We start from the raw sequence: 13,799 nt of genomic DNA, 5'->3' as shown, positions 1-13,799 counted from the left end.
GTGGAATAAAATATCTGGAACTTTGGTTTCCGCGACACATCGTCTATATATTCCATCAGAACAGTGTTTATAGAGGTATGGTTCATCCCAATAGTATCTCTGAATTTCCCGCATATTTTTTTCTTTCAATATCCATGAAAAGAACCTGGTTCTACGCAGAAGCGAGATAATTTACTCTATCAACGTACCAAGGTCTATCGGAGATATTCCTATCTATCGCGTGCACCCCCCGACTCAAACTTCGATCTCCGGAAGAATCTGATTCAGTTGCCAGTGGGTTACAAGCAACGCTGATTTGTACATCGATAGTGATCGTGTTCGGGGTTAAGTCAGGTTGTTGTTTATCTGGGGTGTCGATCGATGAACCATTACTGGTGTCGATCGGCGGCTCCTCATATTTGAGACATATTTGACCAATGAACGTTGAGTCCACATTATAAACATTTTTCGTTGGTAGGAAATCGTCGATTGGGACGTCATCCTCAACTCTTATCCTTGAAAGATGATCCGCGACTCCGTTTTCTACTCCTCTTTTATCTTTTATTTCAGTGTCAAATTCTTGGAGTAGTAAGATCAACCGCAAAAGTCTTGGTTTTGCATCTTTCTTTTGCAACAAATATTTCAATACAGCGTGGTCGGTGTGAACCGACCAAGTATTGATGAAATTTTTTAAATGCAAAAACAACAACAAGTAATTCCTTTTCCGTTGTTGCATAATTCCGTTGGGCGTCGTCTAGAGTTCCACTAGTATAATAGACTGCATGTAGCTTTTTGTCCCTCTTCTAACCTAGGTCTGCGCCTACAGCGAAATCACTCGCATCGCACATGATTCGAAAGGAAGGCTCCAATCTAAATCTTGCACGACGGGAGCGGTTATTAAGGCTGAATTGGTTTCTTCAAACGATTTTAACCATTCTGGTGTAAAATCAAACTTAAAATCTTTGCACATGAGTGTTGTGAGGGGTCTAGCAATTTTACTAATCTGTAGAATCCAGCATGTCCGAGGAAACTTCTTACATCTCCTGCAGATACTTTGTGTCCAAGGACAATCCCATCGTTAACCATGAAATGACATTTTTCCCAATGTAGGACTAGATTCTTTTCTTCGCATATGGCCAATACTTTGCATAGATTGTCGAGACAATTTTTAAAATTGGACCCATGGACTAAAAAATCGTCCATAAAGACTTCATGGAAGTCTTTGATCATATCCGTGAAGATCGAAATCATGCATCTTTGGAAAGTAGCAGGGGCATTACACATGCCAAACGACATTCGACGATATGCGAATGTGCCATAGGGGCATGTGAAAGTTGTCTTTTCCTAATCATCCAGATGTATAGGAATTTGAAAAAATCTGGAATATCCGTCGAGGAAACAATAATATTGGTGATTCGCAAGCCGTTCTAACATTTGGTCTATGAAAGGCAAAGGGAAATTATCTTTTCTAGTGGCAGCCTTTAGTTTCCTATAATCAATGCACATCCGATGATCGGTGACTGTTCTCATGGGAATAAGTTCATCTTTATCGTTCTTGACGACTGTTATACCTCCTTTTTTAGGTAAAACATGCACATGGCTCACCCAGTTACTATCTGAAATCAGATAGATGACTCCTGCATCCAGGAGTTTTAAAATCTCTGTCTTACCAACCTCTTTCAGGTTTGGGTTAAGCTTCCTTTGGTGTTCGATAGATGATTTGGATCCATCCTCCAAATGGATGCGGTGCATGCACAGATCTGAGGAGATACCAGGAATATCATCCAAAGAGTGTCTGATGGCTCTCATGTATTTGCGCAATTTATTTATTAGCAGTTCAAGTTCTCCACTACACAGATTTTCGACCTTTTCAGAGCTCCAGCTTTCTAATGAAATCGGTTGTCGATCGACAGCATTATGCAAATATCGATCGACGTTTATCGCATACTCATTATCATTCTCTCTATCGACATTCATGACTTCCTCACTTGCATCCATCAGTCGAATATATTCGTCGACTCTGCTTTCTATACGGAAAATGGCATTTTCTGGGGCAGTAACGGAATTTCCGTGAGGTAATTGTAGCAAGTGTGTATCTGCGGCGTCCCTAAAGCTCCAGAAACAATTGTCCTTGAGCAACTGTGCGTATATCAGATGCGCAGCGTCCATGTAAGTCTTGTTCCTGTTGACTGTGGCCTGATCCAAAGAATCCCGATGTGCATGAAGATCGGCATAAGGAGGCTCCCTACTGTCTCTCTTTTGCTACTCTAAGTGCTCAGAAAAAACAGTCCCAAGGTTGGGCCACTGATCGTCTGCCGGCTCCGCTATCTCGCCCATGTCAACCAGACTCCGCACTGTATAGTCAATCAATGTGAACCCGAACCTTGTTCTATTCCATCTTGCCCAACTGCGTGTTGGCAACTACCTTGAGGAAATAGCGCACGGTAGGATGACGGATGTCAGTCAGAGTGGCTCTGCCTGAATCGAAAAGACCAGAAGCCAAATGTCCCCAGAAGGCTGACTGCCCAAGAAAGACGGAGACGACGCAGCGTAAGTACTCATGGTTCTGGAACCCGTAGATGTCATAGAGTGTAAGGAGAGGGATCCTGCATCTGATGCATCGGATGAAGAAAGTCAGTGTGCCCTCATTCGCCCTCTTCACCCTCTCGTTGGAGTAGTAGACTTGCACCGTGGCCATGAACTGTCTGACCAGCTTGGGGTACAAGTCGTAAGAGCGGGTAGCCATGCTTCCCATACCTAACTCTCGGATCATCTCCTCTAAATCTCCCTCGAGCTCCAGTCGCCATATAGTTGCCCAGTCATTGAAACGCGTGGGCTTGATGATGACCTTCAGCCACTCATTGTAGAATAGATTGTCATAGTCTCCCAATCGTCTGTGATCACACGGTGGGTACAATTTTTGTGTTTGACAGCTTCGTTAGGATCGGCGTAATTCTCCCATGTCTCAATGGGTTCTCCTTCCCTTTCCCTTGGCCAAAGGTCACGATCAGGTGGTGGTGCGTTGGAGCTGCTTGGACGATCATAGAGTCTCTTTGTCCTCCTTTCATTCAACTGCAACCAAAAATCACAAGAGAAACAGATAGTTAGCAAGGCGATAAATCAGTGGTTGATGTCGATCGATGAATGATTGTCGACATCGATCGTCAGCCCTCTTTAATTATCGATCGACAGAGGTATCGTATTGTCGATCGATGTTTGGACACGAAACCTGCAAAAGCTCAAACATCGCAAATCGAATCCATTAAACACAATAGTCACATAATACAGTCCGATACTCTTATCCTATCGTTCTATTAGCCTAATTCGTTTCAAATCGTGCTTAAATCCGAGTTCTTGGTCATCTCAAATATCAACCCTAGAAAACCTTAAATTTAGAAGATTTCGAGGTCATACCATGTAGATCGGTTGATTTAGTGAACTAAACAGATAGGGAAGTGAAAATCGAGTTGATTATGCGCAAGAAACACCAAAATCGGCGGAGAAACGAGAGAGAATTTGGCGGAGAAACGAGAGAGAAATCGACGGGCAGAGGTTTCATAGGGTTTTGCTATTTTAGGGAGAATAGGTTAAGTGTCGACTTAAATAGGACCATGACTCGACAGCGACCATCAATCGACCTAATGTTTAATGTTTAGTTTTTTTTTTGAATAAATCTAAAATCTAAATCTAAAATCTAGATCCAAATTACTAAATTTCTAAATAAACCAGTGGGTTGGCTCCCCACTTATCACTTATTTGAAGTCGTTAGCTTGACTCTTTTACGAAACTAGTCAGCGATCGGAAGGTCCAATCGTAGAATTCGCTTATTTGGTAAAAGTGCTTTGGCCTAATAATGTTTAACTCATTGTCCATTTACTGTGAATTCATTTCCTTCATTGCTGATCAGAGTAATGGCTCTGTGAAGTTTAACTTCCTTAACTGTGAAGGGCCTGACCAGCGAGAACGGAGTTTCCCAGGGAATAATGTCAGTCGAGAGTTATACAGAAGCACTTGATCATCCGGTTCAAAGTACCTGGATGATGATTTTCTTGTCATGATAGGCTTTTGTCATTTCTTTATATATCTTTGAATTCTCATAAGCAAGATGTCTAATCTCGTCAAATTCATTTAACTGGACCAGTCTCCTCTCTGCAGCTGGTTTAATGTCGAAGTAGGTTAGTTTTACTGCCCAAACTGCTTTGTGTTCTGAATCGACCGACAGGTGACAAGCTTTTCCATAAAGTAAATGGAATGGTGTGGTACCTAATGGTGTTTTAAACGCTGTTCTATAGGCCCAAAGCGCGTTATCTTGTTTTTTAGACCAACCTTTCCTAGTGGTTCCTACGGTCTTTTCGAGGATTTCTTTGATTTGGCGATTGGAAACTTCCACTTGTCCACTCGTCTGTGGATGGTAGGAAGTGGCTACTCGTTGGTGAACTCCGTGCTTTTTAAGCAATCTATCAAAGGATCTGTTTATAAAATGGGTGCCACCATCGCTTATTACTACATAGGGAACTCCAAATCGCGGGAAGATAATGCTCTTGAAAAGTTTGATAAAAACTGCTGCATCATTTGTTGGTGAGGCGATGGCTTCAACCAATGTAGACACGTAGTCTACAGCAACCAGTACGTATCTGTTCCCATATGAAGAAGGAAATGGGCCCATGAAATCAATGCCCCAGCAATCAAAGACTTCTACTTCTACGATGAAATTATGTTTCATTTAGTGTCTTTTGCTGATTTTACCTCTTCGTTGGCATCTATCGCACTGTGCTATGTAGGCATGGGCATCGCGAAACATTGTTGGCCACCAAAAACCTGCTTTAGGACTTTCGATACCGTTTTAAAGGTCGTGAAGTGTCCAGCATAGTCTGATCCATGGCAGTGGAATAAAATATCTGGAACTTTGGTTTCCGCGACACATCGTCTATATATTCCATCAGAACAGTGTTTATAGAGGTATGGTTCATCCCAATAGTATCTCCGAATTTCCCGCATAATTTTTTTCTTTGTATATCCATGAAAAGAACCTTGTTCTACGCAGCAGAGAGATAATTTACTATATCAGCGTACCAAGGTCTATCAGAGATGTTCCTATCTATCGCGTGCACCCCCCCGACTCAAACTTCGATCTCCGGAAGAATCTGATTCAGTTGCCAGTGGGTTATAAGCAACGCTGATTTGTACATCGATAGTGATCGTGTTCGGGGTTAAGTCAGGTTGTTGTTTATCCGGGGTGTCGATCGATGAACCATCACTGGTGTCGATCGGCGGCTCCTCATATTTGAGACATATTTGACCAATGAACGTTGAGTCCACATTATAAACATTTTTCGTTGGCAGGAAATCGTCGATGGGGACGTCATCCTAAACTCTTATCCTTGAAAGATGATTCGCGACTCCGTTTTCTACTCCTCTTTTATCTTTTATTTCAATGTCAAATTCTTGGAGTAGTAAGATCAACCGCAAAAGTCTTGGTTTTGCATCTTTCTTTTGCATCAAATATTTCAATACAGCGTGGTCGGTGTGAACCACTTCTTTTGAACCGACCAAGTATTGACGAAATTTTTTAAATGCAAAAAAAACAACAAGTAATTCCTTTTCTGTTGTTTCATAATTCCGTTGGGCGTCGTCTAGAGTTCCACTAGCATAATAGACTGCATGTAGCTTTTTGTCCCTCTTCTAACCTAGGTCTGCGCCTACAGCGAAATCACTCGCATCGCACATGATTCGAAAGGAAGGCTCCAATCTAAATCTTGCACTACGGGAGCGGTTATTAAGGCTGAATTGGTTTCTTCAAACGATTTTAACCATTCTGGTGTAAAATCGAACTTAACATCTTTGCACATGAGTGCTGTGAGGGGTCTAGCAATTTTACTAATCTGTAGAATCCAGCATGTCCGAGGAAACTTCTTACATCTCCTGCCGATACTTTGTGTCCAAGGACAATCCCATCGTTAACCATGAAATGACATTTTTTCCAATGTAGGACGAGATTCTTTTCTTCGCATCTGGCCAATACTTTGCATAGATTGTCGAGACAATTTTTAAAATTGGACCCATGGACTGAAAAATCGTCCATAAAGACTTCCATGAAGTCTTTGATCATATCCGTGAAGATCGAAATCATGCATCTTTGGAAAGTAGCAGGGGCATTACACATGCCAAACGGCATTCGACGATATGCGAATGTGCCATAGGGGCATGTGAAAGTTGTCTTTTCCTAATCATCCGGATGTATAGGAATTTGGAAAAATCTGAAATATCCGTTGAGGAAACAATAATATTGGTGATGCGCAAGCCATTCTAACATTTGGACTATGAAAGGCAAAGGGAAATTATCTTTTCTAGGGGCAGCCTTTAGTTTCCTATAATCAATGCACATCCGATGATCGGTGACTGTTCTCATGGGAATAAGTTCATCTTTATCGTTCTTGACGACTGTTATACCACCTTTTTTAGGTAAAACATGCATAGGGCTCACCCAGTTACTATCTGAAATCAGATAGATGACTCCTGCATCCAGGAGTTTTAAAATCTCTTTCTTACCAACCTCTTTCAGGTTTGGGTTAAGCTTCCTTTGGTGTTCAATAGATGATTTGGATCCATCCTCCAAATGGATGCGGTGCATGCACAGATCTGAGGAGATACCAGGAATATCATCCAAAGAGTATCTGATGGCTCTCATGTATTTGCGCAATTTATTTAGTAACATTTCAAGTTCTCCACTACACAGATTTTTGACCTTTTCAGAGCTCCAGCTTTCTAATGAAATCGGTTGTCGATCGACGGCATTCTGAAAATATCGATCGACATTTATCGCATACTCATTGTCATTCTCTCCATCGACATTCATGACTTCCTCACTTGCATCCATCAGTTGAACGTATTCGTCGACTCTGCTGTCTATACTGAAAATGGCACTTTCTGGGGCAGTAAGGGCATTTCCGAGAGGGTCATCTGAGCATATATCAGTGAAAGATTCTGCAGCAAGCCCAGGGATATGATCAATGTAGAAAGTTTGGTTATCGATCAGAGGTCGTTTGATCAATTTTCCCATATCAAAAGTCATTGGATGGTTACTAATGTTTAACTGCACTTTTTAACATCGATTATTGCGCCAGCAGTAGCTAAGAAAGATCTTCCTAAGAGGAGGGGGTCTTTGGGTTCATGCTTGTATTTCAATACTACAAAATCTATAGGTATATAACATTCATTTATCTTGATAGGTATGTGATAGACCATGGATTTGACCTACTTTTACCCATGGTTTTTAGGTGCTTTTACTAATAATTATTATATTATAGAGTCTATTTACTATATTTATAAGATCAGGAGTGATTTGGAGATAAGTGACGATTTTGGAGCATTTTGGAGATATTTGGAGCAAGCACCCGAGATGACCATCGAGCTCGACAATCGGTCGATATTGAAGAGAAGTAATCGATCGATGTTAACATCGTGATGTCGATCGATAGCCAGGCGCGCAGAAAGCCCAAGTCTTCACTAATTTACAAGATTACCCCTGACAAGTTTTAACCTAACTATATAAGCTTTGCCACCATGTTAGAGGCAAAGTGTGCTTTATTATATTACTAGTTTTACAGCAAAGGTTTTCTAGGATTTTGATAGATTGGAGAGAAGATCCAAAGTTGTATTTGTGATTGGAACTCCACTGATATCTATATTATTATTCTAATGCAGTTTTTATACCTAATTGCTGTCATGAATTGCTTAGCCATGTCTGAGTAGTTCCTTTGTTAAATTTTAGGGTTTAAATAGGTTAGGAGGGATTAGCCCCAACTATAGATTGCTGAGTTATGATAATCATCTTTAGGATTGTGATTTAATGCATGTATCTAGATTAGCTACCTAGAACTTGTCCTTGGATTCGATTGAAAAAAGCGAGAGCTTTAATCTCATCCTGAAAACATTCTAGTAGAACTATGTTTCTTGCTACGAGCAAGGCGAGAGCTGATCTAGTGAGCTTAGTAAGCTATTATTCAATCCGCGCATAAAGCTTGACTAGAGCGCGTCGATTGATATCACACTTGAATAATTGATCGGCGGGGCAAAAGGTGCATCGATTGATATCCCTATAGGATTATCGATCGACACTTTTTATTGATCAAAATACGACAGTTGAGATCAATAGATCTAGTTAATAGACGAGTCCAAACATTGCGAACGCTGATGGACTTGTTGATCAAGTAGTTGAGTCTTAATCCCAATTTTCCTGAATAAAAACCCTAAGTCTAGTTATTTCCTTAATAAGCACCAAAAACCTCAACCAGTCAATTAAGCAAATACTTTGCTTGATCTCTAAACTGCTATTTACATTTAAAACCGTTGAAACATCCAATTTAACAAATCATATTAGATTTCTTAGGTTCCCTAGCTCCCTGTGAATTCGATCCCTAAGTACTACAACTCGACCTCTTATTTGAGACTCCTTAGGGTAATTTGAGTGGTATCAGTATGTCCTCAAGATTCCTTCTAGTACTCTAACAGATCTATCAGCAAGGATCAAAGTGATTTTGGTAGGTTGAAATCGAGTTAACCCAAGGGATATCGCAACATAATATGGCATGAGGTTGACACTGGAGCTGAGATCGCAAAGAGATCTTTGAAATTGTTTATCATGGATTTTGCAATCTAAAACGAAACTACCAGGGTTTGGTCGTTTGATCAGGGTTACTCCCTGGATCATAGCACTAACTTCCTCTGAAACCATCATGACACTGTGCTCCGTAATTGGCAACTTTGTGACACCATGTCCTTCACGTATTTCTCTATTGACGGAGAGACTTTCATGGCATCGCTGAGTGGCATTTCGATAATAATCTTATCGAGAGCTCTCTTGCAAATGGCTTTGTCCATCTCACGTTTTGCTATAGCTTTGCTGGGAGGGAAGGGAGGTAAGGTCCTATACACCCTTTCTATCGCCGGTTCAGCGGATGCTGTTGGTTTTGGTGCGTTAGGTGTGGATTGTCGATCGATGCCATCACGTGTATGTCGATCGGTGTTGTCTCACGTCAGTCGATCGACGTTGTCACTTGTTCATCAATCGATTTCTCTGTTGTCCTCCGATTCCCGTTCCTGGTCATCAAGGTCGAGTTGTGGCTCTTCAAGTTCCTTGGTTTAGTTAGATCTTTCCTTTCCTCTTTCCGATTTCCTCGATTTCTACTGTTTTATCTAGGGTAGTGCTTTCTTTCAAGTTAGGGGTAAGGCGTTTACCGCTTCGTAATACGACAGCACTGACTTGACGTCTGGGATTACCATCAGTCCTTCCTGGAAGAAGTCCTTCTTCTCTCCTAATAGATATCGCGTTTTGTGCTACCTAACCATCTAAGCTCTTAATATGTTCACTTAGAGCTTCAAATTTTTTTATCAGCTCGTAGTAGATTATATCTATTTTTCCTTCCAGATTGAGGGCTATTTTCCGATTTCCTGTAAAATCTTGGTTTAACCTAGATTTGCCTTTTTATTCTGTGGTCTAACAGCTGCATCATATTTGCGAGTGAAACTACTATCGTTAGACTCAGAGTGCTGGTCTTGAAAGGCTATTATATCGATGAATTCCATTTTCCTTTCGAGATCAGATGGGATATCACCTTCTATCTTGAATGTTCAGGATTAGTTTTGTTTTGATAAAAAGGAATGAAATGAATCCAGGGTTTCCTTGATTTTGGCTTATTTTCAGGTTCTGCTTCGTTTCCTCTCTTTTCATTCATCTTCACGAAGGCTCTAACAGTTGCTACGTCTCTATCAGTCGTATAGCGTCTTCAGGGCTCCTCATGTTGAAGTTTCATTCGCTGCCTGTGTCGAGCGTAGTTTGGTAGTGAAGGTTAACACCCCCGTAAAAGGTGTTAATCAGCTGAGGTTCCGAGTAACCATGATGCGGGCATTCAAGTTGATATTCCCTAAATCTTCCCTATGCGTCTTTAAATGGTTCTCGAGGACCTTGGTTGAATGTTGAAATTTTTCTCCTTACATCCCAGTAGTGTGTCTCATCGAAAAAGTGATTAATGAAAACACTCCTAATTTCATTCCAGCAGGTTAAGGACCCAGTTGGTAATTGATCCAGCCATCTTCAGGCATCTCCCGCTAGAGAAAATGAGAAGAGTTTAAAGCGACTGTAATCATCTCTCATCATATCTTCTAGTTTTCCGATGTGATCATGCAGATGTTCTGAAGGGGATCCATGGAAAGGGTTTTGACGTACCAAAATAAGAAAATCGAGATTGAGCTCGGACTTTTCTATATTTATTTCTGGTAGTCTGATAGCTGACCTATTGGAATAGGTTCTGCAAGGATCTAAGTAGTCTTGCAAAGACAATTTTAATTCATTTTCATTAATTAATGTTAAATGAGTTTATCAGGGATTTCAGTCCCATGTTCATTAAGATTTGGTTATTTGCGTTGCGTGATTGACCTTTCGGTTCTCCTAGGACTACTTCCTTATTAATTTATTTGGTAAGTGAACACTTACCTGCTTCCGGCTGAGCGTTGTCGATCGCTTCCAGTAACTCAGTGTCAATCGATTCCTTGACCAAAGTGTCGCTCGCCGCATCCGTCATACCTTCGATCAATGCTCCTCCTAAATGTGCATTCTTCTTCTAGAGTACCAGTGTCAGCAGGAACTGAAGAAAAAAAAAACTTTTTAGCAAGCAGAGAAATAAAATCTAAACAGTATTCTAAACTTAATCTAATGGTAATAAAAAAGAGTCACTAGCAACGGCACCAAATTTGATATCACTCAAATTACCCTAATGAGTGATTTACTCTCTCAAATAAGATGTTCAGATGTAGTACTTAGGGATCAAATCCACAGAGACTCTAGGATTACACAATAGATTTGTAGTTTTCGAAGTAATGCTAGACGGTTATGATTAAAGCAGTAAATGAGGCTAAGGTCTGGTGAACAAGGTAGTTGTTTAGATGATTGATTTTAGGTTTTGAACTATTAAAGATGAATAGCTAGATTCAAGTGATTTCTCAGGTATGACAAGCAAGCCTTCTATGAATTATTAGGAGTTTATAAATATTAATTAATTTTTCTTAAACTGAAACTTAGTTTATAATCTATCAATTTTCGTTTGTTTAGATTATCCACTGCCAGATCTCTGATCTCAACTTCCGTTTGTTGATCAAGAGAAAGTGTCGATTGATGATTTTATATGAATATCGATCAATATACCTTTCTAAACGTCGATCGATGTAACTGTCGTTACGTCAATCGATATTTATTCTAGCAGACTTTACGAATGGGTTTGATAGGTTCTCTAATTTCCTAGACCAACTTTCGTGTGTATCTAGTTAATTAGATCATACTAGTTTAGTTTCAGGTAATTAACCAAGCTTCCGCTTGTGCTAATTCATCCGAAGATCTCAGGGTGATCAAGCCTAGACTTAGCAGTAAGAACAACTAGATGAAGAACTATTTAATTTCCTAATTAATATTCATTTCAGCAGTACATAAATCAACCTTTGAAGAATCCTAAATCTGACAGTAAGACTACTCATACATATTCATAAGAAACATTATGATGGTCTAAATAATACTCAATAATATAAATGTGAAAAGCAAACAAAGTAGAGTAATAGAACAAGAGAGTTTAAGATCTTCTCTGTTTATGAAGTTCAGATCTCTCTCTCTCCAAACCTAAGCTCTCTTCCTAGTGTAGAAATATCTGCCACTCCAAATGTATCTCTTTAAAAGTTTGTCTCCAGGTAAAACATGAAAAACCCTAATAAATAGCCTAATAGGCGGCCAGAGACTTTTGGTGCAAATCCTGGAACTTTTGGGTAAAAAGTAATTTCCTTAAGTTGGCTACGCGGATGGCTCGCCATCGATCGACGTTGATGTTGATGTGTCGATCGATGTTTCCTTCAATAATCGACTCTGATTTGACGTTTTCGGCAATGCTTCCATAAAATCTTCAAATTGTCCCAAAATCACCACTTTACTCCAATAGGTACCTAAGTCTGTAAATATTATAAAAGACTCCAAAATGCATATAAAATACTCTGAAAACATATGTAAATCATGGGTAAAAGTGGATAAAATCTAAGGCTTATCAAAAAGGGATACTGACCTCAAACTTTGAAACAAAAAAAACTTAGAAACAAAGGTGTATATACCAATAACATCCCAACCTAAAATTGACCCACTCAAAGAATTGAAGCACAAATCTGATAGAGTGCTGGTTTAACATTTTCAGTTATTTCTTGATGCCCTAACTCACTTAAGATTTTGTTCCCTTGTTATCCATGTAAAATTTTTTCGTGCTCTATATACAGAGCCGGCCCTGAGGGAAGCAGATCAAGCATCCACTTCCGGCCCCAATATAATAACTAAATTTTCGGGCACAAAATTTTTAATATAATCTTTCAGCGGATTTGTTACTGCACCAAAAGTATTAAGAGGTACAAGGTTCAAATACTCCTATCTACTTTTTTTCTTTATTTTTCCTTGTTTTCTTTTAATTTTTATAAATGTATTAGGCCCAAAAATATTTTTTAGCTTGCGGCCTATATAATGCCAGGAGCACTGCTTATATACAACAAAAAAAATTTCTTAACATTCTGATGCTCTAAGCATTCGGTTCATTTGCCTATGCTCCAGACCAGCGCTCATAGAGATAAATTCCAATGACAAGAGAAAGAACCACCAAGCAAAGATGCTATCGATCAAAAGGATTGCAGCCTCCAAACCAACCAGCAATGACTTTTTACACCCATTCAACCGGAAAATGGCTAATTCTAAGCTACGATACCGACCTTTACATGTATTCATTATGTATGCAGAAATTCATACATTTACGTATTTATTTTAAATATCTATATTATTGAAACAGAAACACAACTTTGGACCCAACTTGCTTCTATGTGGAATATTTTTAAAAACTATGCAATAACATAATTTTACCTACAATATTAATATTAATAATAAAAATTCCTCAAATCTAGCCTAAATTGTTTCAGGATATCGGAAAATAAATGTATATTGTCACCAATAAATGCAAGGATACTTTCCATTTAAATTAAATATAATATCATTATTAATAATATTGTAGTATTAAAAACTATTATTAACTATTCTTTCCATTATAAGAATGAATGAGATTGTTTCCAATAATTTCACCATTTGCCTATTTTGTCTGCCATTAGTAATGTGTGCAGATATGCACATAATTATAATTAATGACTACTTTTCCAATTAATATCTTAATGCAGTTTAGGTTTTGGAGATTTGCACGAAATTTTTAATGGTAAATTATTTATGTTTTCTTATATAACTATATTGGTTTTGAAATATCTCTTACTTATTAATAGATAAATATTGGAGGAAAAGTAACCTTAGTTTTGTACTAATTTATATAGATGACATATGAGAGGCATTTTCAGCCAAGTTATGTGGAGACCCTTTCATTTCTAGAAAATTTACTAATGCCAGTAGCCTAAATAATTTCGTCTCACATTATTAATTTCATATACCGATTATTCTATGTTTACTATAACTAAACGACAATTTATTGGAACATACCAACTCGGTTCTGACTTAATTTATTTGATCAAACCAACACTATTGTCAACTAACGGTTCTTCACTTCATCCCATATTAGATTTGTACCTACAAAACGACATTTTTTAGTTTTTTTTTTTTGACGTCAAAAGATCATTCTATTACACAAATTAGAGATGGTCTGGGTAACCAGACCGGAATAGAACAAATAATAAAAATGTAACTCCATATATGAAGGATCTAGCAGTCTTATCTAAAAAGTCTGAAGTCTGAAATCTGATTGCGCGCTCGT

Source organism: Brassica napus, chromosome C9 (genome assembly GCF_020379485.1).
Source record: "Brassica napus cultivar Da-Ae chromosome C9, Da-Ae, whole genome shotgun sequence".
NCBI classification, from domain to species: domain Eukaryota; kingdom Viridiplantae; phylum Streptophyta; class Magnoliopsida; order Brassicales; family Brassicaceae; genus Brassica; species Brassica napus.
The sequence above is the reverse complement of the archived record's forward strand: the minus strand, read 5'-3'. Positions refer to the sequence as shown.